General features: G+C 35.2%; 3 long non-coding RNA genes across 4 annotated transcripts in view; 1 reads left to right on the forward strand and 2 right to left on the reverse strand.

Annotated features, from left to right (window-relative positions):
- LOC149493198 (uncharacterized) overlaps positions 1–27,575 on the reverse strand; it is a 44,539-nt gene extending 16,964 nt beyond the window's left edge. The window contains exons 1-5 of one of the 2 annotated variants that reach the window (XR_016318568.1): positions 27,086–27,575; positions 26,361–26,426; positions 19,937–25,648; positions 15,472–15,537; positions 14,298–14,649 (exon numbers count right to left, since the gene is read on the reverse strand). This is a non-coding gene — a long non-coding RNA (uncharacterized LOC149493198). Of the gene's footprint in view, positions 1–6,218; positions 6,285–14,297; positions 14,650–15,471; positions 15,538–19,936; positions 25,649–26,360; positions 26,427–27,085 lie in introns of those variants that run through there. The other variant, XR_016318569.1, reaches the window with a different exon arrangement.
- LOC149493199 (uncharacterized) lies at positions 7,687–9,893 on the reverse strand. Its single transcript, XR_016318554.1, has 3 exons — positions 9,510–9,893; positions 8,861–8,926; positions 7,687–8,038 (listed from the first exon to the last, which is right to left on the reverse strand). It is a non-coding gene; the product is annotated as an uncharacterized LOC149493199 (long non-coding RNA).
- On the forward strand, positions 17,568–18,759 carry LOC110011000 (uncharacterized). Its single transcript, XR_002286063.2, has 2 exons — positions 17,568–18,241; positions 18,447–18,759. It is a non-coding gene; the product is annotated as an uncharacterized LOC110011000 (long non-coding RNA).
- Positions 27,576–27,776: the final 201 nt, after the last annotated feature.

Genomic DNA, 27,776 nt, shown 5'->3' on the forward strand with positions numbered 1-27,776 from the left:
CGGAAGCCCCATTTCCATTACCATTCCCATTACCCAATTCAGCTATCAGGGCGGTCCTTTGGGTAGCCAGTGCTTCATTCATTCTGGCTTCCATTCTAGCCTCTAGTTGTTCAATGAGGGTTTGGATATCAGCAAGTGATGCCATTGGTGCAGATAAGGTTGTAGGAGTTGCTGGTGAGAGTGGTGTAGCCGGTGAAGCTGGTGAAGCTGGTGATAGTACTGTAGGTGTGGCTGGCACTTGGATTGTTGGCACCTGTAAGGATAAGGGTAGCTGGATTAGGCATAGTGGTGGGTGTGTCAGGGTAACTAATGTAGATCGACTCTTTTGTCCAACCGTGCATGAATGAGGAGGGTATTTCATGCTCTCTTTGTGTTTACCCCATGTTTATGATATGTCGTGAATGCGCATAACAACACGTCATAATCTATTTAATAGTGTGGTTCACATCATTGGGTGCATACAGTCCTAAAGGATAGGTTCTATAGGCTATGACTCAAATAGAGAATCAGCTTATAAGGGACCCTTGAACCTTGAGTATGGATATACCTAACCACATGTGAAACAAAGAGTTTCGCGTGGGTAACGGTACGCATACCCACGGGCCACCCCTAAAAGGATTAGGGATGGTTTGCGGTAACAGGGAGGACGCTTTGGCTGTCCGTCGACATAATCAAAGAGACCTGCCGATCAGCGCTACTTGCTATCCAGACTCAGAAGTTTGAACAGAGAGAGAAGAAATTCATTTGAAATTCATTTTTTATGCAATGGAGAAAAAGATTCTCAATCGTGCAAATAAATCAACAAATTTAAATATTTTAATCAAATTTGTCAATTAAGTTCAAATCTCCTCATCAAGTATTCTTAAAAAAAGAACACTTGATTCGTGCTAGGGTACCCTGCAAAACAAATCATATTAAAATAATACCCTAAAGAAGGGCAGGTTAGTTCATACAACAATTGTAGTCCTCTTCATGTAAAATGATTACATGTGTATTCCCCAGCAGAGTCGCCAAACTGTGAACCCCTCCCCAAATAATATCAATGCAATGTGAATGCAAATGACTAAGGAAGAAATGCACGTGATGTGTGAGTTGCCACCTTGTTTAATTATTTTAGGGTAAACTAGGAAAAAACCCTAAGTTGACTCCGATTTTAATTAACCTAATTACTAGGTTAATTACCCAATGGTTAAGGCATGGTGTGCAAACCCGAGATGGATCCCGAGACTATGTCATGCTGATGAACTAACCATGAATGAATGCTTTGCAGGGTGATTATGTAATTTGGACCAATTTTAAGTGATTGCGACTTGCCGCTCGGGGTTAAATCCCAAACATGCCTACGTACTTCCGTTTGAATGGAAGATCAAAGTCAACGTAGTTTGATAGGCCTCTTTTAGAGGGCTTTGAATGGGGATGCTTTATGCATGAGTGTGTGTATGCTTTGTGCATTTTGTTTAGGCATTTTGCCAAAGAATTGATTGATTTTTAGGCATTAGATGCCAAAAATGGCCTTTGGCCAAAAGGATTGATTCAGGCAATTATTGGCAAAAATTGATGTGATTTAGGCGATTGTCGCAAAAAATGCTTGATTTTAAGGCTTTTTAGCCAAAAAGGTTGATTTAGGCAATTAGTTTGCCAAAAGATGATTTTTTAGGCGATTGTCGCCGAAATGATTGATTTAAGGCTTTTAGCCAAAATAAGTTGATTAATTTGAAGGCCTTTTGCCAAAAGATTGATTTAAGCGATTTGTCGCTGAAAGTAGTTAATCTAATTTATAGGCAATGTATTTGCCGAAAATCGATTAACTGAATTGTAATGTAGGCAATTTATTGCCAAAGAGGGAAAATGTGTTTAACTAAAACTTTTAGCCACAATTATTGATTAATTGAACTTAAGCCGGATTTATTTGAAATAAAGGCGATTAACCATAGTTATTAATTAACTAGGTATTTTAAGCCATTATTGTCAGATTTAGGCTTTAATACCACGATTATTGATAAACCGGGCATTAGCCTAAATTTATTTAATTGAGGCAATTGGCTTGCCTAAAGATGACATGAATGCATTTATGTAGTTGTAGAATTAGGAGGAGTAGAAGAGAAACATACATGAAGTGCTAAAAATTAAATAGGTAAAACTTAATTTACGTACCTGATTTAATCGACGGCCACTTCTTAACTCCAGGTTATGCTTCTCGTTAAGGGAATATTAATTAATTTTAATTTTAGTGACCACTTAACAAAACAAGAAGGCAATAAAACTAAAACTAAAAATGCAGAAAAGCAGTAAAGAATCGCAAAGAGCGTAAGGGAGAAGGAGCGTCCGTCAACACAGACTGAGTGAGGAAAACGGAGGGTCTCGGGGCCAATGTTATAGGCAAAATCGGACTAGTTCGGCGGCCGAGCCGCCGGGGATAGGCGGCCGGGCCGCCTGGGGCCGGCGGCTGGGCCGCCGGATCTCGGCGGCCGGGGCCGCCAGAGGCCAGCAGCCACGGCGGCTGGAGCCGCCGTGCCTGGTGGTTTTGCTAATTCTCGCTCCGGAGGCTTTTTCGGGAGCTCCGGACCTCCGAAAAAAATTTCGGGACCAGTTCCGCGATCCTCGCGACGTCCCGGACGTTTCAAGTAACATATTGGCATACTTTCGGTGAACTTCCAAAATGGTCTTTGGTCCGGTTGGACTGTTTGCAGTCCGAAAAAATTGGCTCTTTGAGCCTCAAAATTTGGGTATTCACACCTTTCCTCAAAAATTTTCTAGCGCTGATTGCAGAAATCAGATTATAAGGAGCTATATTCTTATCTACCCTATAAACAAGTTTCTTGCCATCTGGTAGATTGAAAACAATTTCTTTCCTTTTACAATGGACCTCTGCATCATACTTTGCTAACCAATCCATTCCCAAGATCACATCAAAATCTATCACATCTAAGATAATTAAATCTGCGGGTAAGTCTGCGCCTTCAAGATCAATAGGACAGTTTAAAATGATTGAATCAGTATAAATAGGTTCACTTAAAGGCGTCGATATCAGCAAGGGAATATCTAACTGATTGGGCATTCTGTCTATTTTCACAACAAACCTAGGAGATGCAAATGAATGGGTGGCACCAGGGTCAAATAATACTCGTGCTTCCAAAGAACAAATAATAAAAGTACCTGCCACCACGGCATTAGATGCCTGAGCATCTCCCTGAGTCAAGTGGAAGAGTCGGGGTTGTGCTCCAGCAGCATGCAAATTCTGTCCCGAACTCTGGCCTCTGCCCCTACCAACAGAACCACGGCCCTGCTGGCCAATAAATCTAGTACTAGATGCCGACGGTGTAGAGAAAGGAGGTCTAGACACACTACCCATGGAAGACTGGGGTGGCACGGTTCGTGACTGAAGTGAGCAATCTCTGGCATAATGTCCCGTCTGATGGCATCTGAAACAGACAATAGCATCAAAATTACACATTCCTTTATGAGCCTTGCCACACCTATGACAAGCAGGTATACTAGGTCTGCTGCTGCCTGAACTATGCCCACTACTAGAACCACTTGAATAAGCACTCCTTCTCGGCCAAAATTTCTTCTTATCCTTCCTTCTACTGATACTTCCCTTGCCTTGGAAGAGAGAGCTCGAAGATTGTGTACCCATAAGAAAAGACCCGCTCATACCTGGCACACTCGGATCCCCTGACTGAGTTGTTGTTCTGTTACCTCTTTTGCCTGAAATAAACCCATCAAAAATGTATTTATTTTCCATCTGCCGGGCTGAGTCCACAATGGCACTAAAGTCTTGATCCCTTTGCTGAAACAAAGTGGCATATATTGCATTTAGCCCGCTAACAAATCTATATACTTTAGTGCCTTCATCAAGTATGGACCCCGGAGCATATCTACTCAATTCGATGAACTTGGTGGCGTACTCATCCACCGACATATCCCCTTGAACTAAGGATTCGAATTCTCTCATTTTGGCTCTTCTAGTTCCTTCCGGCACAAAATGGTTCATAAAGAGTGTCGTAAATTGTTCCCAGGACATCCCAGTGACAGCATGCTGTATATAATCCCGAAACCATGCTTCTACTATTCCCTCCATTCTACGGCCGGCAAACACAATGGACCTTTCATCATCACAGCCTAGCTCAACACAAAACTCCCTTATTCTAGCCAAAAAGGAATGAGCATCTTCAGTGCCTGTAAACTTGGGTGGTTTGTACCGAATGAATCTGTCATACAGAGGTTATCAGTAGCAGCCCTCGGAACAGTAGAAGGTGGAGCCAGTTGAACTGGTTGTGCTACTGGATCGGGCATAGGTGGATGCATCTGTTGCTGTTGCTGTTGCTGAGCTTGGAAGAATTGTTGCTGCATTAACACATTATTCATTGCTGCTGTTATAGCTTATTGTAGCCCGGTCAATAATGTGTTCATTTCAATTGGAGTTCCCGCCATATTATCCTCATTCCCACCTTCTTGGACACCTTCATTCTGATTATTTACATTCCTAGCAGATTTACTCTTTCGTCGTCTTCGTCGTCTAGGAATAACTGAATGCCCAGAAGAGACTTCATCAGGAACATCTCGCTCCGTGTTATAATCAGGAGCATCTTGCCCCATGTTGTCGAGTGCTCTCCCCCTATTCTTCACCATGCTGAAATTCAAAGTATAAGGTAGAATTTTATTAGAATATAAGCATTCTTATCCTATTCATATCAATTACATTATTAGCCTAACTAAAAATAGGACTCAAATGGTGATCACGCTGAAACTTAAGAGGCAAGAGAAAATTATATCAAGACGTGACAGAAATAACTCTGCAGTTATCTCTAGACTCCTAAACTTATGCTCTGATACCACTTTTGTCACGACCCGTTTCCGTGGGCCGGACCGGCACTAGGGCCCAGGTAAGCTTAAGGCCCCCGAGGCCCGTAGTAAGCCTAAACTATTCAACTCAAGCATAGCACACCATTTAGTAGGAACAGTAAGCCCGTACAAGTTAGGATATAAATATTACATAATTCGGCCCAATTTTAATTATCTCAAACAAGTTTAGTTTGGGCCTAATCATAATCAATCACATTCATAATATGGCATACTGATTCACCTGCACCTAATAACACAACAAACCATATATAAGATAATACATACGGCAGGCCCAACTGAAATTACACGACCCTACAACTGCGGAGTTCAACAATGATTCGAAATTAGAGTAGCGCATATAATTAATAATACAACTTTCATCTTATAATAACAAAAAGTTATAAATTTACTTTTGTAGCTCCGCGAGGAAAATGACAGAGCTTCAGTTGGATCAACAACTTCCTACTACCTGAGAAGTTTGGAGAGAAGGGGGGTGAGTTTTGCAACTCAGTGAATAATAATAAATAATACACACCACATACAATCACTCAAAATGCACCCTAATATTCTAAAATGAGCATACTACAGTCATTCATATGGCACAACACTAGCACCCACAAGTAATGTCACCTTCAAGTAATCAAGTAAGTGGAAATTAGTCAGTGGCACCACCTGAAACCCCAACGAGCCATCCTCACACATGGCTCGCCCTCTCATACATGTGCACCAGGGAGCCGATCCCCCATACGGCCAACTGGTCTAATCCTCACTGACCAGTCCTCTCATTGTTTTTCCATTCTCTCTTCTCTTTTCCATATCCACAGGAGGCAACCCGGTGGTCTCCATCCAATCTAGATCATCAAGTGCTCACAACAGGAGGCCACCCCTGTGGGCTACAATCAAATCTAGATTATCAGGTGCGCAACTACAAGAAGCCATCCTGTGAATTTCCATATAATGTATATCATCAGGTGCACAAGGGGGCGCCGATCTCCCATTTTCCCGGCCGACGATCAAGTATCATATCATAACCAGATCCATATCACAGACCATCCTCACAAACCCATGGTGGTCCACTTCATCCCAATTCCACACAAACAAAGCACAACATATTCACAGCACAAATAATCAAACAATTCTTTCAATGTATTACACCAAATCCATCAAAATATGCAATTATACAATATAAAATAAATATGAGTTTAATAAAATATATATATATATATATATATATATATATATATATATATATATATATATATATTTATATATATATATATATATATATATATATATATATATATATATATAAGGTTTGTAAAAAAAAATGCTATGCAAATGCATGTTGATATGCATTATATATCATTACTCACAGTGATGGAGAGCGAAATTCTAGCTTTGATGTTGTCCTGGAGGAGCACTAGATGGACCCGGGCAATCTAAGCAAGGTAAGAACGACACAAAAGAAAATAATTCTATCAGACCAATTATTTATTTACCACTCTAAGAATTTTATTTTATATTCTAAATTTTTCTACGTAATTTAATCTTGATATCTAATTTCTTTTCTGTACTAAAATTTTATTTTTCTATCTAACTCTATTTTATTTGTTTTCGTCTGAATTATATTTTATTTCCTATTTTATTTTCTATCAAAATTTATTTTATTTTCTACCGAAATTTTGGCAGCATCTCCCCTAAAAATTGGACTATCCACCTGTTAAAATATCAACAATATATCTAAAAATTCCAAACCACACAGCCCATCCATCGGGCAATCAATCAATCAAATTTATCCATCCTCCATCAAACTCAACATCACCACACATTCAAAATTATACATAATAACGTTATATCGAAACTACCTTCATTAAATCAACAATAAAATTATAAATCTAGTAACTACTCACAATTACTAAATTAAATTAACTAAATTAATTCACTACAACCAATAAATTTAATTTAATTAACTACTATTACTAACATTAACTTAACTAAATTAATTGACTACAAATAATAAAATTAACTTATATTACTAACATTAATTTAACTAAATTAATTAACTACCAATAATAAAATTAATTTAATTAACTAATATTATTAAAATGAAATTATACCCAATATATATTGTTGCCGAAATTTTTGGTTAACTGGAAATGGAGGTTGGTGGCCGGAGAGGAGGGTGGCGATGGCGGATCGACTGCGACAGCAAGCTGCGGCGGTGGCACACGGTGGCTGGGCGGCGCGATCAGCTGCTGTCTCGCCAGAAATGAAGATGCAGGCGCAGTGAAGGGAAAAAGGAAAGAAAAAAAGAAAAGAAAGAAGAAGAAGAAGAAGAAGAAAAAGAAAAAGAGAAGAGAGGGAGGAGGGTGGTGGCTGGGGAGGCTGTGGGTCACCGGTGACTGACTGGAAGTGTGTGAGAGGTGAGGGGTGAGCGTTGAATATAGAGAGGAGGGAGTTTCTAGATGGTTTGGGTCGAACCGATTTGATTCGGTTCGATTCGGTCCAAATCTTCGATTTTTAACTGGTTTTCAGCTTTTTCAATCGGTTTTCTGATTCGTTTTCTCACAGTATTTGCACTAAAATATTAATAAAATTTCCAGGCTGTCGGTTCATTAAATTTAATTGAATAATTTTTGAAAATAAAAATTCGGGTTGTTTCAGAGAGGGAGTAGTCGGCCAAAGGGGGGAGAAAGAAGAGAAAATGAGAGATAAGAAAAGAAGAGAAAATGTGTCACGACCCGTCTCCGTGGGCCGGACCGGCACTAGGGCCCAGGTAAGCTTAAGGCCCCCGAGGCCCGTAGTAAGCCTAAACTACTCTACCTATACATGCCACACCAATTAATAATAACAGTAAGTCCATGCCACTAGGGTTTAAATATAATTATTATACAATCCGGCCCAAAATTTAAATATCTCAATTGATGTTTAGTTTGGGCCTAATCACGATAAATCATATTCGTAATATGGATATACTAATACGCCTGCGTTTGATATATAACAAGTCACTGCAAAAGAATGCATACGGCAAGCCTAATTAAAATACACAATCCTATAACTGCGGAGGTCAATAATAATCTGATAATAGGATAATTAATACATCCAAATTTAAATAACAGAAATATAAAGTTTACATTTATAACTCTGCGGAGAAGATTGCAGAGCTTCCGTTGGATCGGCAACTTCCTAATACCTGAGAAGTTTGGAGAGAAGGGGGTGAGTTTTGCAACTCAGTGAATAATAATAAATAATACACACCACATACAGTCACACGAAATGCGCCCTAACATACTAAATGATCACACAAAAATCAATCATATGGCATAACATCAGCACCCACATACCATATCATCTTCAAGAAATCACATCACGTGGAAATTAGTCAGTGGAGTCACCGAACCCCCGATGAGCCGTCCTCCCACATGGCTCATCCTCTCACATGTGCACCAGGGAGCCGATCCCCCATACTGGCCGACCGGTCTAATCCTCACTTGACCAGCCCTCTCGTTGTTTTTACATCCTCTCTTTTCTTTTTCATACCAACAGGAGGCAACTCGGTGGTCTCCATCCAATCTAGATCATCAAGCGCTCACAACAGGAGGCCACCCTGCGGGCTGCGATCAAATCTAGACTGTCCGGTGCGCAACAACGAGAAGCCAACCCGTGGTTAACGGTAACGGTAACGGTAGGTGCACACGGGGGCGCCGATCTCCCATTTACTCGGCTAACGGTAATCATATTGGATCCATATAACGGTACGGTCTCACAGTCCCATGGTGACCCACTTCATCTCAATTCCACACAAACAAATCACAATATATATGCACAGCACAATTATTCAAGCAATTCTTTCAACGTACAACACCAAGTACAGCCAAATATATAATTATGCAGCATAAAATAAATATAAGTTTTAATATAAAAATATACATGTATATATATTTATATATATAAGGTTTGTAAAAATAAAATGCTATGTAATGCATGTTGATATGCATTATTTATTATTACTCACAGTGATGGAAAGTGGAGTTCTAGCTTTGATCCTGTCCTGGAGGAGCACTAGATGGACCCGGGCGATCTAAGCAAAGTAAGAATGACGCAAAATTAATTCTATTAGACAAAATAATTCTTGACCACTCTAAAAATTTTATTTTATGTCTAAATTTTTTTTTCTCTATCTAACTATATTTTACTTATTTTCTACCGAAATTTCGGCAGCATCTCCACTAAAAATTGGACTATCCACCTGTTGAAATATCAATAATTTATCCAATATTTTCAAAACACGCAGCCCATCCGTCGGGCAATCAATCCAGTAAATTAGTCCCGTTCTCCACATTTTCTATATCAACATTAATTCATAAAATTTTTTAATTAACCAAGTAACTTTAATTAATCAACACTTACATTATAACTCAAATAACTACTCACAATTGCTAAATCAAATTAACTAAATTAATTACCTATAAATAATAAAATTAATCAACTACAATAACAACATTAATTTAAGTAACTAAAATTATTAAACTTAATCTAACTAAAATGACTAAGTTTAATTAACTATCATTAATAAAATTAAATTAATTAACTAAAATTACTAAGTTAAATTATACCCAAATTACTAAAATAAATTTTGAGAATTAGCAAGAATTGCTCTATACCCCAAGCATAATTCTTTTTGTTGAATTTCGCTAGATCAGAAATGTTTACGCGTGCTAGATCGGAGCTACGCGCATCAGGACTGCAAGCAAGTGGCGCGATCTACTGGACAGCAAGGATGGTGGCGCGACGGTGCGGTGGTGCGACGTGGTGGCGCCGCGCTCGCTTGACCGGAAGCAGAAGGGGCTGTGGTGGCGCGATGAACTCGAGGAGCTGTGGCGCTGCAATCTGGCCGAGGATGAAGCGCTGCTGCAGGCGGAGCCGCTGGCTGTGGCGCGCGGAGGAGCGGCGAGGCGGTGCTGCGCGCGATGGAGGCGATGCGACTGGCTGTGGATCGCGCCTCTGCTGTTGCTGGCTAAGGTCGACGCAGGCGCAGTCACAGCAAGAAAGAAAGAAAGAAAGAAAGAAAGAAAGAAGAAGAAGAAGAAGAGGAAGGGGGAGGCGCTGCTGTGATGGTGAGGAGTAGAGAGGTGCAGCGCTGGAAAAAAAAGAAAGGGAGTTTTCTAGATGGTTTGGGTCGAACCGGTTCGATTCGACCCAAATCTTCGATTTTCAATTGGTTTTCGGCTTTTTCAATCGGTTTTCGGTTCGGTTTCTCACAGTGTTCGCATTAAAATATTGAAATAAATTTCCAGGCTGTCGGTTTATTAAATTTAATTGAAAAATCTTTGAAAATAAAAATTCGGGTTGTTTCAGTCTTCCCCCCTTATAAAAATTCGTCCTCGAATTTTGAAATAGAATACATGTTCTTCTGAGCAGCCAGAAGGATGAATCAAGAAGATGAGATAAATATTTTTGAGTTCGTTAGTCAGACCAGTGGAATTAATTTTTATTAAATTATGAAGACAAACCAATGGGAAGAAAATTCAATCAAATTTACTACTATCTCAATTTGGACTCCTTATTTTAAAATTCAAAACCTACATGCTGACTCATCCGTTTTCCATCAATTCCAATTCCATATATTTGCCCTCATAATCATTGAAGTTGTTCATAATTAAATGAGATGATTGCTGCCAATTCAAGAAAGTTTTCGATTCTTATCAAATTCTGCTATTCAGTACTATTTGATCATTTCCAATTAAAGAGAACAAATTCTTGCCACTACTACAAGCTTATTTCAAACAAAATCATGACATTCCTCTAGGTCATTGCCATCAACTGATAGGAGATCCTGGCTTCTATCCCAAGCACATCACCTATTTAACAACTTAACCATTTCCCAACGAAAGATAGATATACAATCTCTTTTCAAATCCTACTAATGAGAATCCCATAAAAGCAAATAGTACCTCAACTATATAGAGAATTTAAATTCACAATCAAGTCTCTATTTTAGTTATTAACTTCTCTATTCCTCTTTCCAATTTGTTGTACCATACCATTTCTTAACTAATCATGGCAAGAATTTATGCAATTAGCCAAATTAGCTGTTGCCATGCCGGATAATCCTTAAAGCCTAAACAAATAGTGCCCATTTTTGCTCAAGCTAAGTAAGAGATTAAGGATGTTAAACCTATAATCCAAGTCCTGATTGAACTATGTCCTTTGTTTTATGTTTATTTTTAATCCCATGAATAACTATGAATAATCAGATAATCATATCATTGGGTCATTCCTTTTTTCACCAAGTTTATCGTACTGTCTATCACCTCCAAAATTTATAAAATTTATACCTAATACGATGTAGGAATATCCTCCACCTTAATTATGTTCTCTCTATATTCTTTACTCCAAACAAGGTTAATACCTCATTGAATCCTTCAACATCAGAGTTACAATGTACCAGTCCTTAAATGGACCTAACTAATTAAGTATTCCCTTAAACCGCAAGTTATATTGCGAACTGCCATTTATAACAATTTTTGTTTCATTCAATCATAATTTCCACCAATTGCTAAGAAATTCAGAATAGCTTTACATCGACTCCAATTCATGTATTAATGACTCTTATCCTAATTGATATCTCAATCATTCTATGAGCAATTTTAATTGATTAATGATCTGATCGACACCCATGAGTTGACACTCCAATATAATTAAGAGGTAATCCTATCTAGTTATCACATCCAATAATCTTATGCCAAGTTCCACTATTCCAACGCATAGTAAATTAAAACTCAGCTAATTTGTTACCAAATGCAAATATTCCAAATATCTTTATGTTCTAGTAAGGACATAAATATAACTTTCTTCTCCATTCAATGAAATAAGTAACTTACAAAATATGCACCAAGTAATAGAAAGTCCTTATGTATGCACTTTCCACCAACAAGTTACATTTATTCACATTCATTGTCATCTCAAGCTATATCCTATGACCTTTTATCAACTCTTATTCCCAGTTATTACTATTAATAACACACATCACTTGTACATGATACATTTATAAGCTCAATATATGGGTTCAATTAATATAACTCATAAAACATAATACACTTATCAAATTACAGAAGTCAAAATTTTCTTATCTCTTTCTTTCTGAATATAAGTACTAAGTTCTTTCATCATCGGGATTACAATCCTTAAATCATTATCTATTTGTATACCACCAGACATTCAATAACTTTCTACCTTTGATCTCTTTTTTTGAATATGAATTTACTATATATGAACCACAAAGTTCTCGAAACTCACTTTGCAAGGACCCGATTAACTCAACTCATAAGGTTGGTTATAACATTATCATTTTTTTTTTGTTTAATATTTTATTAGAGTTAGCACCGATAGTGATAAATTATTTTAAACCTCAAAGCCATTTTCCTATCTTCAATAGTATACATGTTCCATCTTTCTACCATTAATAATATTTCACTTCTTTTTGTCTAGCTACATATTCTTAACTACTTATTCTAAAGCATCTTTTGAACTTTCACAACTCTTCTCTTTTTTTTTTTTTTTTTTTTTTAGATCTTAATTTAATTACATCATAAAATTACTATTCATTATCATTTAATTTTCTTAACATTCACCTTCTCTCTATGCTCCAAGAGATAACAAGAAACTGTTTAATCATACAAACATTATTCTCCTCTATTCTTTATATTCAAATTATGTTCAAATTATATTCAAGCTATAATTTTCCTAATATAATTATCATCGAATGTAATAGCATTTCAATCCCAAAACCACTAATTTCCTTTGCTATCTTTTACTTTTATTTTATTATACTGAGTCCATAAGTTTAGTCTGGCTTATTAAACATACTACATGTACTAGGATCTTAATTATATTACACATGGATCCATAACTCTTTCATGACTTGTAAACCACAATTTTTTTTTTTTTTCTACACTCATGAAATCTCAAAATATAGAAGTCTTTCTCTTAAATCCGCTGATATATCATTATTCCTATTTTCATCGAATCTTGTTACCCATAATCCCTAATTTACTAAACCTCTAAATACTGACTATCCTCATTTAAATCACATTAATTCATACTCTTCACGTTTCTGTAATTGATTCTTCTTACTATCCATACAATAATAAGACTAGATTCATTCTTACTTATCTAATTCATTAGTATAATATCAATTCAATAATTGGACAATTATCTCTCCATGTCTGATGTCATTCATCAATACACTTAACCATCATAGCCCACTATTTACATAACATAATTACCTTAATTCCCTTATGGAGTCATTAACTCCTCAGATCATAGAATCTCCCATTAAACAAAAATCATTGTTTATAATTCACATACCATCGAGTGTGCAACAATTATTTTAAATATCAAAAGGCTAAATACCATTAGATTTAATTCTTACTTGTACCATATTAAACCATAAGATACCACAAGCCACAGAATATCCACCACTAAGTACATCAAGATTAGAGTAATTTATCTTTTACTAAGAATCACAATTAACTTTTCTTATAACCACAATAATTTATATTATTCCCTGTATTCATACACATGAAAAGAAATAGCTGATCAATGCTACAATACACTTCACCCCACCAAGCGGTAATTACTCATAAATAAAACTCTCTCCATATAATAATTCCACCAATATTGTTTCTTATGAAAAATACTCATCACCATTTATTATAGCAAATCACACCAAATCCTTCCATATTTAATCCTTATAAAAATCATTTATATACTTACACTAATTAATATATCTATTCCGTCCAGAAAAATATTTATCTCAATAATTATAATAAATTTCACCAACCAACATCAGGTAAATTTCATCAATTACTTATACTGATTCAATACTCTAATTAAATAAATTCTAATGTCCTCGAATCCAAATCATTTAGTTCTCTTGTTAAATAATTAGCAACTCATTCTCAATTCCGCAGGCACACCTATACACACATTCATGTATTCTTAAATATGTATTCCACATTCAACACATATTAAATAAAAATAGGATACTTTCACCATTTAACTTCAACTTATTAATCATATATAACTTGTCTTATTACATACTTTATATGAATATTATTTATTCCATAGAAGGATTTTTGTTTAATCCATCCCTTTAGCATCAGTACTAAATCACATCTCTAAAGAACAAGGATATAAATTTTTAATCATTAGACAACTTGACTTGAACCTAGCTGCGAATAACGCTGAAGGGGAAAGCAAGGAAGACTATGTTAAGACATAACAGGAATTACTCCGCAGTTACATCTAGACTTATGAACTTTTGCTCTGATACCACCTTTGTCACGACCCGTCTCCGTGGGCCGGACCGGCACTAGGGCCCAGGTAAGCTTAAGGCCCCCGAGGCCCGTAGTAAGCCTAAACTACTCTACCTATACATGCCACACCAATTAATAATAACAGTAAGTCCATGCCACTAGGGTTTAAATATAATTATTATACAATCCGGCCCAAAATTTAAATATCTCAATTGATGTTTAGTTTGGGCCTAATCACGATAAATCATATTCGTAATATGGATATACTAATACGCCTGCGTTTGATATATAACAAGTCACTGCAAAAGAATGCATACGGCAAGCCTAATTAAAATACACAATCCTATAACTGCGGAGGTCAATAATAATCTGATAATAGGATAATTAATACATCCAAATTTAAATAACAGAAATATAAAGTTTACATTTATAACTCTGCGGAGAAGATTGCAGAGCTTCCGTTGGATCGGCAACTTCCTAATACCTGAGAAGTTTGGAGAGAAGGGGGTGAGTTTTGCAACTCAGTGAATAATAATAAATAATACACACCACATACAGTCACACGAAATGCGCCCTAACATACTAAATGATCACACAAAAATCAATCATATGGCATAACATCAGCACCCACATACCAAATCATCTTCAAGAAATCACATCACGTGGAAATTAGTCAGTGGAGTCACCGAACCCCCGATGAGCCGTCCTCCCACATGGCTCATCCTCTCACATGTGCACCAGGGAGCCGATCCCCCATACTGGCCGACCGGTCTAATCCTCACTTGACCAGCCCTCTCGTTGTTTTTACATCCTCTCTTTTCTTTTTCATACCAACAGGAGGCAACTCGGTGGTCTCCATCCAATCTAGATCATCAAGCGCTCACAACAGGAGGCCACCCTGCGGGCTGCGATCAAATCTAGACTGTCCGGTGCGCAACAACGAGAAGCCAACCCGTGGTTAACGGTAACGGTAACGGTAGGTGCACACGGGGGCGCCGATCTCCCATTTACCCGGCTAACGGTAATCATATTGGATCCATATAACGGTACGGTCTCACAGTCCCATGGTGACCCACTTCATCCCAATTCCACACAAACAAATCACAATATATATGCACAGCACAATTATTCAAGCAATTCTTTCAACGTACAACACCAAGTACAGCCAAATATATAATTATGCAGCATAAAATAAATATAAGTTTTAATATAAAAATATACATGTATATATATTTATATATATAAGGTTTGTAAAAATAAAATGCTATGTAATGCATGTTGATATGCATTATTTATTATTACTCACAGTGATGGAAAGTGGAGTTCTAGCTTTGATCCTGTCCTGGAGGAGCACTAGATGGACCCGGGCGATCTAAGCAAAGTAAGAATGACGCAAAATTAATTCTATTAGACAAAATAATTCTTGACCACTCTAAAAATTTTATTTTATGTCTAAATTTTTATTTCTCTATCTAACTATATTTTACTTATTTTCTACCGAAATTTCGGCAGCATCTCCACTAAAAATTGGACTATCCACCTGTTGAAATATCAATAATTTATCCAATATTTTCAAAACACGCAGCCCATCCGTCGGGCAATCAATCCAGTAAATTAGTCCCGTTCTCCACATTTTCTATATCAACATTAATTCATAAAATTTTTTAATTAACCAAGTAACTTTAATTAATCAACACTTACATTATAACTCAAATAACTACTCACAATTGCTAAATCAAATTAACTAAATTAATTACCTATAAATAATAAAATTAATCAACTACAATAACAACATTAATTTAAGTAACTAAAATTATTAAACTTAATCTAACTAAAATGACTAAGTTTAATTAACTATCATTAATAAAATTAAATTAATTAACTAAAATTACTAAGTTAAATTATACCCAAATTACTAAAATAAATTTTGAGAATTAGCAAGAATTGCTCTATACCCCAAGCATAATTCTTTTTGTTGAATTTCGCTAGATCAGAAATGTTTACGCGTGCTAGATCGGAGCTACGCGCATCAGGACTGCGAGCAAGTGGCGCGATCTACTGGACAGCAAGGATGGTGGCGCGACGGTGCGGTGGTGCGACGTGGTGGCGCCGCGCTCGCTTGACCGGAAGCAGAAGGGGCTGTGGTGGCGCGATGAACTCGAGGAGCTGTGGCGCTGCGATCTGGCCGAGGATGAAGCGCTGCTGCAGGCGGAGCCGCTGGCTATGGCGCGCGGAGGAGCGGCGAGGCGGTGCTGCGCGCGATGGAGGCGATGCGACTGGCTGTGGATCGCGCCTCTGCTGTTGCTGGCTAAGGTTGACGCAGGCGCAGTCACAGCAAGAAAGAAAGAAAGAAAGAAAGAAAGAAAGAAAGAAGAAGAAGAAGAGGAAGGGGGAGGCGCTGCTGTGATGGTGAGGAGTAGAGAGGTGCAGCGCTGGAAAAAAAAGAAAGGGAATTTTCTAGATGGTTTGGGTCGAACCGATTCGATTCGGTTTGATTCGACCCAAATCTTCGATTTTCAATTGGTTTTCGGCTTTTTCAATCGGTTTTCGGTTCGGTTTCTTACAGTGTTCGCATTAAAATATTGAAATAAATTTCCAGGCTGTCGGTTTATTAAATTTAATTGAAAAATCTTTGAAAATAAAAATTCGGGTTGTTTCAAAATGTTATTGCAAAATTTTAATGACATTTTTGTAATTAGAGAAAACTTCTAAGGAAGTTGTCTAATGTGTGGTGTAGATATAGTCAAGGTTTTTCAATCCAATGGCTCACATTAATTCTATATATACACTTCTCATAATAATATTTTTCTCCATCATAAATATTAAAATTACTCAATAATAATAATTCTCCAAATTTTCTAATTTCTAAAACTACCACAATTCACTATTCATTAATTACTTAAATTCTACAAATAAATTCATAACTTATTTTTTATCCACCAAAATAATACATACATGCTCTAAAATAATCAAATAAAATATAAGACATGAATAGTAATTTTTCTGGGTTGGAAGAATACCGATTTCCGGCTAGGTTGTACTATTTATAGATCGGTAAATCACCATTCAATATATAGAAAATTAGAGTGTTACATGTAGATATAGGAAAGAGCTGATTCTTGTCTCTTATAATGGCCCCTCCCTCTTATTTATGGTTTTGTTTTTTATTAAATAAATTACAAATTTATGTCTATTTGGCATAGATCTATATTATTTATGTTTCTGCTATTTTTTGTTGTTTATCTCCTTGGAGTTTATGATCTCTACTTTATGTGGAGTATTTTTTTTTTTTTCCGCAATTGTTTTGTTTTATTTGGATATGTATGTAATTTGTGGAGAATTTTTTTAATACATGATGATATTTATCTTTTGAAGCCTGATAATGCGGTCTGTTCCTCTATCAGATTTAGTGGTTCAAATCCTCTGTGTTTATCATAAGGAATTAACTAATTCATAAATAATTAGGTCATGTATAGAAGATTTAGGAAATTGTTTTTGACCAGTTACTTTCAAGATGTATTAATTTTTTCAAGTTCACTTTCCAATTTTGTTTTGGATTTTTTATTAGATCGGCAAACAGTATTTATTTTAGATATAATAGTTTTATTCTATGTCTAGTCTTCAGGAGAGGAGTCATGTCCTTATGTATTATTTGTATTGATTTGGTTTTTAATGAAATCTTAATATATTACATTTAAAAAAAAAACTGAAACAAATTGAACTCGAGTTAATACATGAGAAACTAAACGCGAAGACTTAAAACCATCACAAACCGGATAAAACAAAATGGTTAAATTGAATCGAAACGCTTAATTCAATATAAAATAGTCTAAATCAGAACAAACATAATCTCTTTCACCTCTCTCATACGATTCACGATTGCAGCAAATCCTTAGCGCCGCAGACGCCATTACCGGCCGTGAAAGAGCGGCGACACCTTTGATCGATCGACTCTCCTCCTCCTTCGCTCCCAGCGATGGTGAAGCCCCAAATCGTTAAGTATCCCTCTCACCTGTCAAGAAGAACCACCATTATCTGCATTAAAGGAAGCAGTTTCTGAAATTACTTTCAGTCTGGTAGGCCGATAATCGATCTTTGTTACTCCTAGATGATTTTCCTTTATGTAATTTGAGTCATTGATTGAGATTTTAGGATATTGAAATGTTAGGTTTTGAAACTTGGGGTTTTGCCAATTAACTTAAAAATTGTTAGTTTTTTGTTAAATTGACATTATAATGAGCTTTCCGTCGAATTTAGAACATTTTGTCTGTAATTTTGCAGATTTTGGAGGATGTTGGTTTTTCGGCAACCGCATATTGCGGCTCTCCTGTCGGCCGGTGGTGATCAGCAGTGACCAGAACCCCCATCCTCAGAACATTGTATTTTCAATGTAGATTGTGATTATGCAGTTAGTTTTGCAAATGAATATTGATTGATACTTGAATTATCAATCGAGGCAATTAGGCTCTGGAACCGAAAAATTACAGAAACTGATATTCCAAAGGTTGTTTTGACACTAGAAAGCCTTGGCTAACCAGCTGCCATAAGAATGTATAAGAAACTTAACAATTTGATAATTAATGTTTCAAAAGTATGTATATGTGTTCTGTTTATCCGTATACTTATTTGTCAATTTATATCATAAAAAATACTTAACATTTATTTGTTAGTAATTTTTTGATTTCTATTTTATTTAGGGTAAATGACCAAAAAAATCCAGAACTATGGTCATTTTTGTAAATTTAACCAATTCTTTTAATTGCAATTATAGCCTCTATTATGAAATTGATGATGTTGCCGTTAGTAGGACCCACGTTTTGACACATCCACATCACATCATGCGCTATGTCGGCAAAATAAAACTAAATAACTGAAAAAAAAAAGGACCTGAACTTCTCCTGTTTTATAATTTTAGCCAATTCTTTTTTTTTTAATTTTGAAAAATCATATGAGTTGTTTCACAGTATTTACATAAACATACTTAGCACATAATTAATTATAGTTTAACCATGTAAAATAATTAATATATTATACAAAAGTAAGAATTTAATTTAAGTAAGAATTTAATTTCAAAATATTAAAATAAAATTATAACACACAAATACATTATATATTTCCTATTTAATTTAAATTTGAAATTTTTTAAAATTAAAAAATAAATTATTGTAACCCAAAATTTAATTTTAAAATAAATAATTTTTTGAAAATATAACAAATTGAAAGAAAAAATAAATTCATATGACATCAATTGTCAAAATTAAAAAAATTGGTTAAAATTATAAAATGATTAAAGTTCATGTCTTTTTTCAATTATTTGACTCTTTTTTGGTTGATGTGGCATTTTGATGTGGCAACGGTGGTGTCAAAGTATAGAGCCCACTAATTGTAACATCAGCAACTTTTAACAGATACACGACGAAAGCTATAATTGAAATGAAAAAATAAATTCACTGCTACAATTGTTAAAATTAAAAGAATTAGTTAAATTTGCAAAAGTTCAAAATTTTTGCAAATTTAACTCACTATTGTTGTTATTAATCAATAATTACTTCATATTAATTAATCAATAACTATTTTGAATTAATTTTAACTAACTAAATAACTACAATTACTAACTAAATATTTTATTAATCAATAAATTAAACCTATTTAAATTAATTTCACTACATAATATTAATTAACTACGCAAAATAACTAAAATTAAATGAACTAAATTAACTACAATAATAAAATTAATTCAAGTAACTAAAATTATTAAAATTAATTTTTACCCCAAAATATAATTTTTGTCGAATTTTGCTAGATCGAGAGTTTTTATGCGTGCCGGATTGAAAAGCAGTGACTGCTGGTGGTCGGATCCAACTAACAGTGGCGAAGAGAGGCAGAGAGAGGCGGAGGAGCGGCTGGCAGCGAGGCTTGAAGCTGGTGCTGCTGCTGTAGGCGCGACAGACCTGGCAGAGGGCCTGACTGTGTGATCTGGTGGCGCTGCGTGAGCTAGGACGAGGTGGGACGAGCGACAGAGCTGCTCCGGTGACGAGCAGCAGTGAGAACGGCGGTGGCGCTCGACTGGAGCTGCTGGACAGTGATGCGATCGCAGGTGCAGGGAAGAAAAAGGAAGAGAAAGAAAGAAAAAAGGAAAGAAAGAAGAAGAAGAAGAAGAAGAAGAAGAAGAGAGCAGAGGTGGCGGCGCGGTGGTGGCAGTGACAGTGGTGGACTGGAGGTGGCGCAGAAAATGGCGAGGATAGGGTGAAGTTTGCGCTGGATATAGAGGGGAGAGGCTTCTAGAAGTGGTTTGGGCTGATTCGGTTCGATTCGGCCCAAATCTTGATTTTTGTTTGATTTTTCGATTTTTAATTGGTTTTCGATTCGGTTTATCACTGTACAAATTATTAATTCACATTTGAATATTTAGATACATTTTCCACACTGTCAGTTTATTAAATTTAAATGAAAAATCTTTGAAAATAAAAAATCGGGTTATTTCAGTCTTCCCTCCTTAAAAAAAATTCGTCCTCAAATTTTGAAAATAACAAGAAACTAGGATACAATAAGTTGTTTACGACAATAGTGGTTGTGCTTCTCACATAATGCTGCAAGTTCGTTAGTCAGAGTAGTGAAACTAATTTTTCTTAAATTTATTAATTAAGACAAACCAATGAACAGACCTGGAAAGAAAATCTAATTTATAGGGAGGGTAAGATGGTTATAAGATGAATCCATCCCCAAAGTTATCTACCTTATCACCATGGTTAATTTAAACTGGAGTTATACTATATCTACAAGTCTGCAAATCAAGTAAAATATTCATAACCCAAGGCACAGATGCGACTCTAGTATTCACCGTTATGCATAAGAATGTAAGTTCCACATAGCCTCTGCTCAAGTGAGGATTATTAATCTCGTTAGCTATATATCATGGGACCTATATTGATGTATCGTCATTTATTCTCTCAGTAGCTATCATAGGCAATGATCATCACTCCATAAGAAACTCATACACTAACCCAGTATTTAATCTTACTGATATAAGAATCCGCATATTCAATCAAATTTACTACTATCTCAATTTGGACTCCTTATTTTAAAATTCAAAACCTACATGCTGACTCATCCATTTTCCATCAATTCCAATTCCATATATTTGCCCTCATAATCATTGAAGTTGTTCATAATTAAATAAGATGTTTGCTGCCAATTCAAGAAAGTTTTCGATTCTTATCAAATTTTGCCATTAAGTACTATTTGATCATTTCCAATTAAAGAGAACAAATTCTTGCCACTACTACAAGCTTATTGCAAACAAAATCATGACATTTCTCTAGCTAATTGCTATCAACTAATAGGAGATCTTGGCTTCTATCCCAAGCACATCACCTATTTAACAACTTAACCATTTTCCAACGAAAGATAGATATACGATCTCTTTTCAAATCCTACTAATAAGAATCCCATAAAAACTAGTAGTACATCAACGATGTAGAGAGAATTTAAATTCACCATCAAGTCCCTATTTTAGTTATTAACTTATCTATCCCTCTTTCCAAATTGTCATACCATACCATTTCTTAACTAATTATGACAAGAACTTATGAAATTAGCCAAGTTAGTTGTTACCATGCCGGATAATTCTTAATTCATTTTTCTAAAATTTGCAAACGCCATTCTATTATACTCAATTTCATAAAGAAATCCAGCCTATATTTTTTTTTTACAAGCTTAATTGAGATGTAAAATTCTCCAAACCAATTTACCTATTTCTTCTGCCTTTAATCAATCTTTTAGATCCAAGTTTACGTATCTAGAAATCAAGAATCCTAAACAAGTAGTGCCCTTTTTGCTCTAGTTAAGTAAGAGATCAAGAATGTTAAACCCATAATTCAACTCCTGATTAGACTATGTCCTTTGTCTTATGTTTATTCTTAATCCCATGAATGCCCATGAATATTCAGATAATAATATCATTGGGTTATTCCTTTTCTCCAAGTCTATTGCAGTGTCTATCACCTGTAAAATTTATACCTAATATGCTATAGGAATATCCTCAACCTCAATTATGTTCTCTCTATATTCTTTATTCCAAACAAGGTTAATACCTCATTGAATTCCTCAACATCTGAGTTTTAATGTACCAGTCCTCCAATGGACCTAACTAATTAAGTATTCCCTTAAAGCATACGATATGTCGCAAACTGCCATTTATAACACAATTCTATTCATTCACTCATCATTGCTACCAATCACTAAGAATTTCGGAATAGGTTTACATCGACTCCAAATCATGTATTAATGATTCTCATCCTAATTGGTATCTCAATCATTCCATGAGCAATTTTCATTGATTACTGATATGATCGACACCTATGAGTTGGCATTCCAATATAATTAAGATGAAATCTTAAACCATCCCGTTATCACATCCACTAATCCTATAGTTTATATTTTCAGTCTTTAAATACTAGCATGTATTCTCCTCACTAATTTGTTAAAACTATCCCAATTTCACCTATTCCTTCTTATACCAAGTTTCACTGTTCCATACAAATAGTAAATTAAAACTCAGCTTGCTTACTAATGAATGAAAATACTCTAATTACCTTCATGTTCTAATAAGGACATAAATATAACTTTCCTTCTTTATCTAATAAAACAAGTAACTTGCAAAAGTTGCACTAATTAATAGAAATTCCTTATTTTAATTGCTTTACGTCAAGAAATTAAATTTATTCACATTCATTGTCATCTCAAGCTAAGTCCCATGATCCTCTATCAACTCTTATTCTCAGTTATTACTATTAATAACACTTATCACTTGTACATAATACATTCATAAGCTCGATATATGGATTCAATTAATATAACTCATAAAACTATTTTCTAACTAGATGCTATCAAATCACAGAAGTCAAAATTTTCTTATCACTTTCTCTCAAGTAGAAAATCTATCTTTCTTTCTGAATATAAGTACTAAGTTCTTTTGTCATCAGGATTACGATCCTTGAATCATTTATCTATTTGTTTATCACCAGACATTCAATGACTTCCTACATTTGATCTCTTTTTAGAATCTGAATTTACTATATATGAACCACGAAATTCTCGAAACTCACCTCGCCAAGACCCGACTAACTCAACTCATAAGTTTGGTCATGACATTATCAATTATTTATTTAATATTTTATTAGAATTATTACCAACAGTGATAATTATTTTAAACCTCAAAGCCATTTTCCTACCTTCCATAGTATACATGTTCCATCATTCTACCTCCAATAATACTCCACTTCTTTTAACTTTCTAAATTTTCATAAATCTTAAATTTATTTACATCATAAAATTACTGTTCATGATCATTTAAATTCTTAATATCTACCTTAGCTCTATTCTTCAAGAGATATAACAAGACACTGTTCAATTATACAAATATTATTCTCCTCTATTCTTTATATTCAAATTATATTCAAGCTATAATTTTCCTAATATAATTATCACCTAATATAATAGCATTTCAATCCCAAAACCACCAATTTCCTTTGCTATCTTTTACTTTTATTTTATTATACTTGGTCCATAAGCTTAGTCTGGCTTATTAAACATCCTACATGTACTAGAGTCTTACTTATATCCCGTCTAATACACTCATGAATTCCCAAAGTATAGAAGTCTTTATCTTAAAGCCGCTGAGGTATCACTATTCCTATTTTTTATCAAATCTTATTACCCATGATCCCTAATTTGTTAAAACTCTAAATACTGACTATCCTCATTTAAATCATACTAATTTATACTCTTCACGTTTCTGTAATTGATTCTTTTCTTAATATCCATACAATAACAGGACTAGATCCAACCTTACTTATCTAATTCATTAGAATAACATCAATTCAATAATTAGACAATTATCTCTCCATGTCCGATATCAGTCATCAATACACTTAATTATCCTAGCCCACTATTTACATAACATAATTACCTTAATTCCCTTATGGAGTCATTAACTCCTCAGATCATAGGATCTCCCATTAAACAAAAATCATTGTTTGTAATTCACATACCATCGAGTGTGCAACAATTATTTTAAATATCAAAAGGCTAAATACCATTAGATTTAATTCTTACTCGTACCATATTAGACCATAAGATGCCACAATCCACACAATATCCATCACTAAATGCATACAGAGTAGAGTAATTTGTCTCTTACTACGGATCATAATTTACTTTTCTTATAACCACAATAATTTATATTATTCCCTATATTTATACCCTTGAAAAGAAATAGTTGACGAATGCTACAATACACTTTTCTCCACCAAGCAGTAATTACTTCTCATAATTAAAAATCACTTGGTATAATAATTCCACCAATATTATTCTTTATGAAAAATACTCATCACCAATTATTATAGCAAATCACACCAAATCCTTCAATATTTAAACCTTATAAAAATCAGTTATGTACTTATACTAATTAATGTAACTATTCCATCCAGAAAAATATTTACCTCAATAACTATAATAAATTCCACCAACCAACATCATGTAAATTTCACCAAATACATATATTAATTCAAGGCACCAATTAAATAGATTCTAATGTCCTTAAATCCGAATCGTTTAGTTCTCTTATTAAATAAAACTAGCAACTAATTCTCAATTCTGCAGGCACACATATACACGCACTCATGCATTTTTATGTATGTATTCTACATTCAACACATATTAAATAACATAGCACACTTACAGTATTTGACTTCAACTTATTAATCATATGTAACTTATCTTCTTACATACTTAAATTATATATGAATATTATTTATTCCATAGAAGGATTTTTTTTTTTTTTTTAATCATCACCTTAGCATCAGTAACTAAATCACATCTCTAAAGAACAAGGATACAAATTTAATTATATTAAACAACTTGACTTCAACCTAACTGCGAATAACGCTGAAGGGAAAAGCAAGGAAGACGATGTCAAGACATGACAGGAATTACTCCGCAGTTACATCTAAACTTATAAACTTATGCTCTGATACCACCTTTGTCACAACCCGTTTCCATGGGCCAGACCAGCACTAGGGCCCAGGTAAGCTTAAGGCCCCCGAGGCCCGTAGTAAGCCTAAATTATCCAATATGTCTACCTATCTTTTCCAATTTCATCAAAACAGTAAACCCATATACAAACATCTGGCCCAATCTCAAATAACACATAATGTATAACCAGGGCCTATTCACAATAAATTATAATCACATTATGGGCTTACTGGTTCACCTACAGCTAATTACATAATATTTAATTAGCAATGTAGTGCTAACAATAAGTCCAATATTAATACACAACCCTATAACTGCGGAGTTCAATAATAATCTGATAATAGAGTAATTTATACATTCAAAATTAAATAACAGAAATATAAAGTTTACATTTATAACTCTGCGGAGAAGATTGCAGAGCTTCAGTCAAATCAGCTGCTTCCTAGTACCTGGGAGGTTTGTTGGGGGGGTGAGTTTTGCAACTCAGTGAATAATAATAAATAATACACACCACATACAGTCAAGCAAAATGTACCCTAGTATACTAAATGAACACACAACAGTCAATCATATGACATTACATCAGCACCCACAAACAATATCACCTTCAAGTAATCACATCACGTGGAAATTAGTCAGTGGCGTCACCTAAACCCCCGACGAGCCGTCCTCTCAAACAGCCCATCCTCTCAAACATGTGCACCCAGGGAGCCAATCCCCCATATCTGGCCGACCGGTCTAATCCTCACTTGACCAGTCCTCTCAATATTTTATTTTACATTCTCTCTTTTCTTTTCCATATCATCAACATCATTTCATCAATTCATCAGGTGCACACGGGGGCGCCGATCTCCCATTTACCCGGCCGACGGTCCAATTTCATCAGTTCATCAGGATCCATATTTATCGACCGTCCTCACAAACCCAGGGTGACCCACTTCATCCCAACTCCACACAAACAGAGCACAGTATATACACAGCACAAATAATCAAACAATTCATTTATCATAATACATCAATTTCATCCAAATGCACAATTATGCATAAGTATAATTATAATGATCATAACATAATATATATGAGAAAATACAATATGTAAATATATAAAAATGTAATGTTATGCAAATGCAGTGTTGACATGCATTATTTATTATTACTCACAGTAGTGGAGAACGAATCCCTAACTTTGATTTTGGTCGGAAGGAGCACTAGACGGACCCGGGCGATCTATGAAATTTAAGAATGACACAAAACAAAAGTAACTATATCAGATAACATATTTCTTTACTACTCTAAGAATTTTATTTTTGTATTCTTAATTTTTCTACGTCATCTAATCTCGATATTAAGTTCTTTTCTGTAATAAACTTTTATTTTTCTACCGAACTCTATTTTATTTTCTACCGAAATTTCGGCAGCATCTCCCCTAAAAATTTAACTATCCACCTGTTAAAATATCAATAATATATCAATAATTCCAAACCACACAGCCCATCCATCGGGCAATCAATCAATTTAATTTCCTCATCCTCCATCCGAATAACAATATCAACATTACCTTCAATTCTCATTCCATTCATAATATTATTATCAAAATTCCTCAATAAATTATTTCATACTGAATTTAATTTAACTCACTATTGTTGTTATTAATCAATAATTACTTCATATTAATTAATCAATAACTATTTTGAATTAATTTTAACTAACTAAATAACTACAATTACTAACTAAATATTTTATTAATCAATAAATTAAACCTATTTAAATTAATTTCACTACATAATATGAATTAACTACGCAAAATAACTAAAATTAAATGAACTAAATTAACTACAATAATAAAATTAATTCAAGTAACTAAAATTATTAAAATTAATTTTTACCCCAAAATATAATTTTTGTCGAATTTTGCTAGATCGGGAGTTTTTATGCGTGCCAGATTGAAAAGCAGTGACTGCTGGTGGTCGGATCCAACTAACAGTGGTGAAGAGAGGCAGAGAGAGGCGGAGGAGCGGCTGGCAGCGAGGCTTGAAGCTGGTGCTGCTGCTGTAGGCGCGACAGACCTGGCAGAGGGCCTGACTGTGTGATCTGGTGGCGCTGCGTGAGCTAGGACGAGGTGGGACGAGCGACAGAGCTGCTCCGGTGACGAGCAGCAGTGAGAACGGCGGTGGCGCTCGACTGGAGCTGCTGGACAGTGATGCGATCGCAGGTGCAGGGAAGAAAAAGGAAGAGAAAGAAAGAAAAAAGGAAAGAAAGAAGAAGAAGAAGAAGAAGAAGAAGAAGAAGAAGAAGAGAGCAGAGGTGGCGGCGCGGTGGTGGCAGTGACAGTGGTGGACTGGAGGTGGCGCAGAAAATGGCGAGGAGAGGGTGAAGTTTGCGCTGGATATAGAGGGGAGAGGCTTCTAGAAGTGGTTTGGGCTGATTCGGTTCGATTCGGCCCAAATCTTGATTTTTGTTTGATTTTTCGATTTTTAATTGGTTTTCGATTCGGTTTATCACTGTACAAATTATTAATTCACATTTGAATATTTAGATACATTTTCCACACTGTCAGTTTATTAAATTTAAATGAAA

The sequence above is a fragment of the Jatropha curcas genome, chromosome 10 (genome assembly GCF_041381405.1).
Source record: "Jatropha curcas cultivar XTBG-Jc1 chromosome 10, XTBG_Jcur_1.0, whole genome shotgun sequence".
NCBI lineage: Eukaryota > Viridiplantae > Streptophyta > Magnoliopsida > Malpighiales > Euphorbiaceae > Jatropha > Jatropha curcas.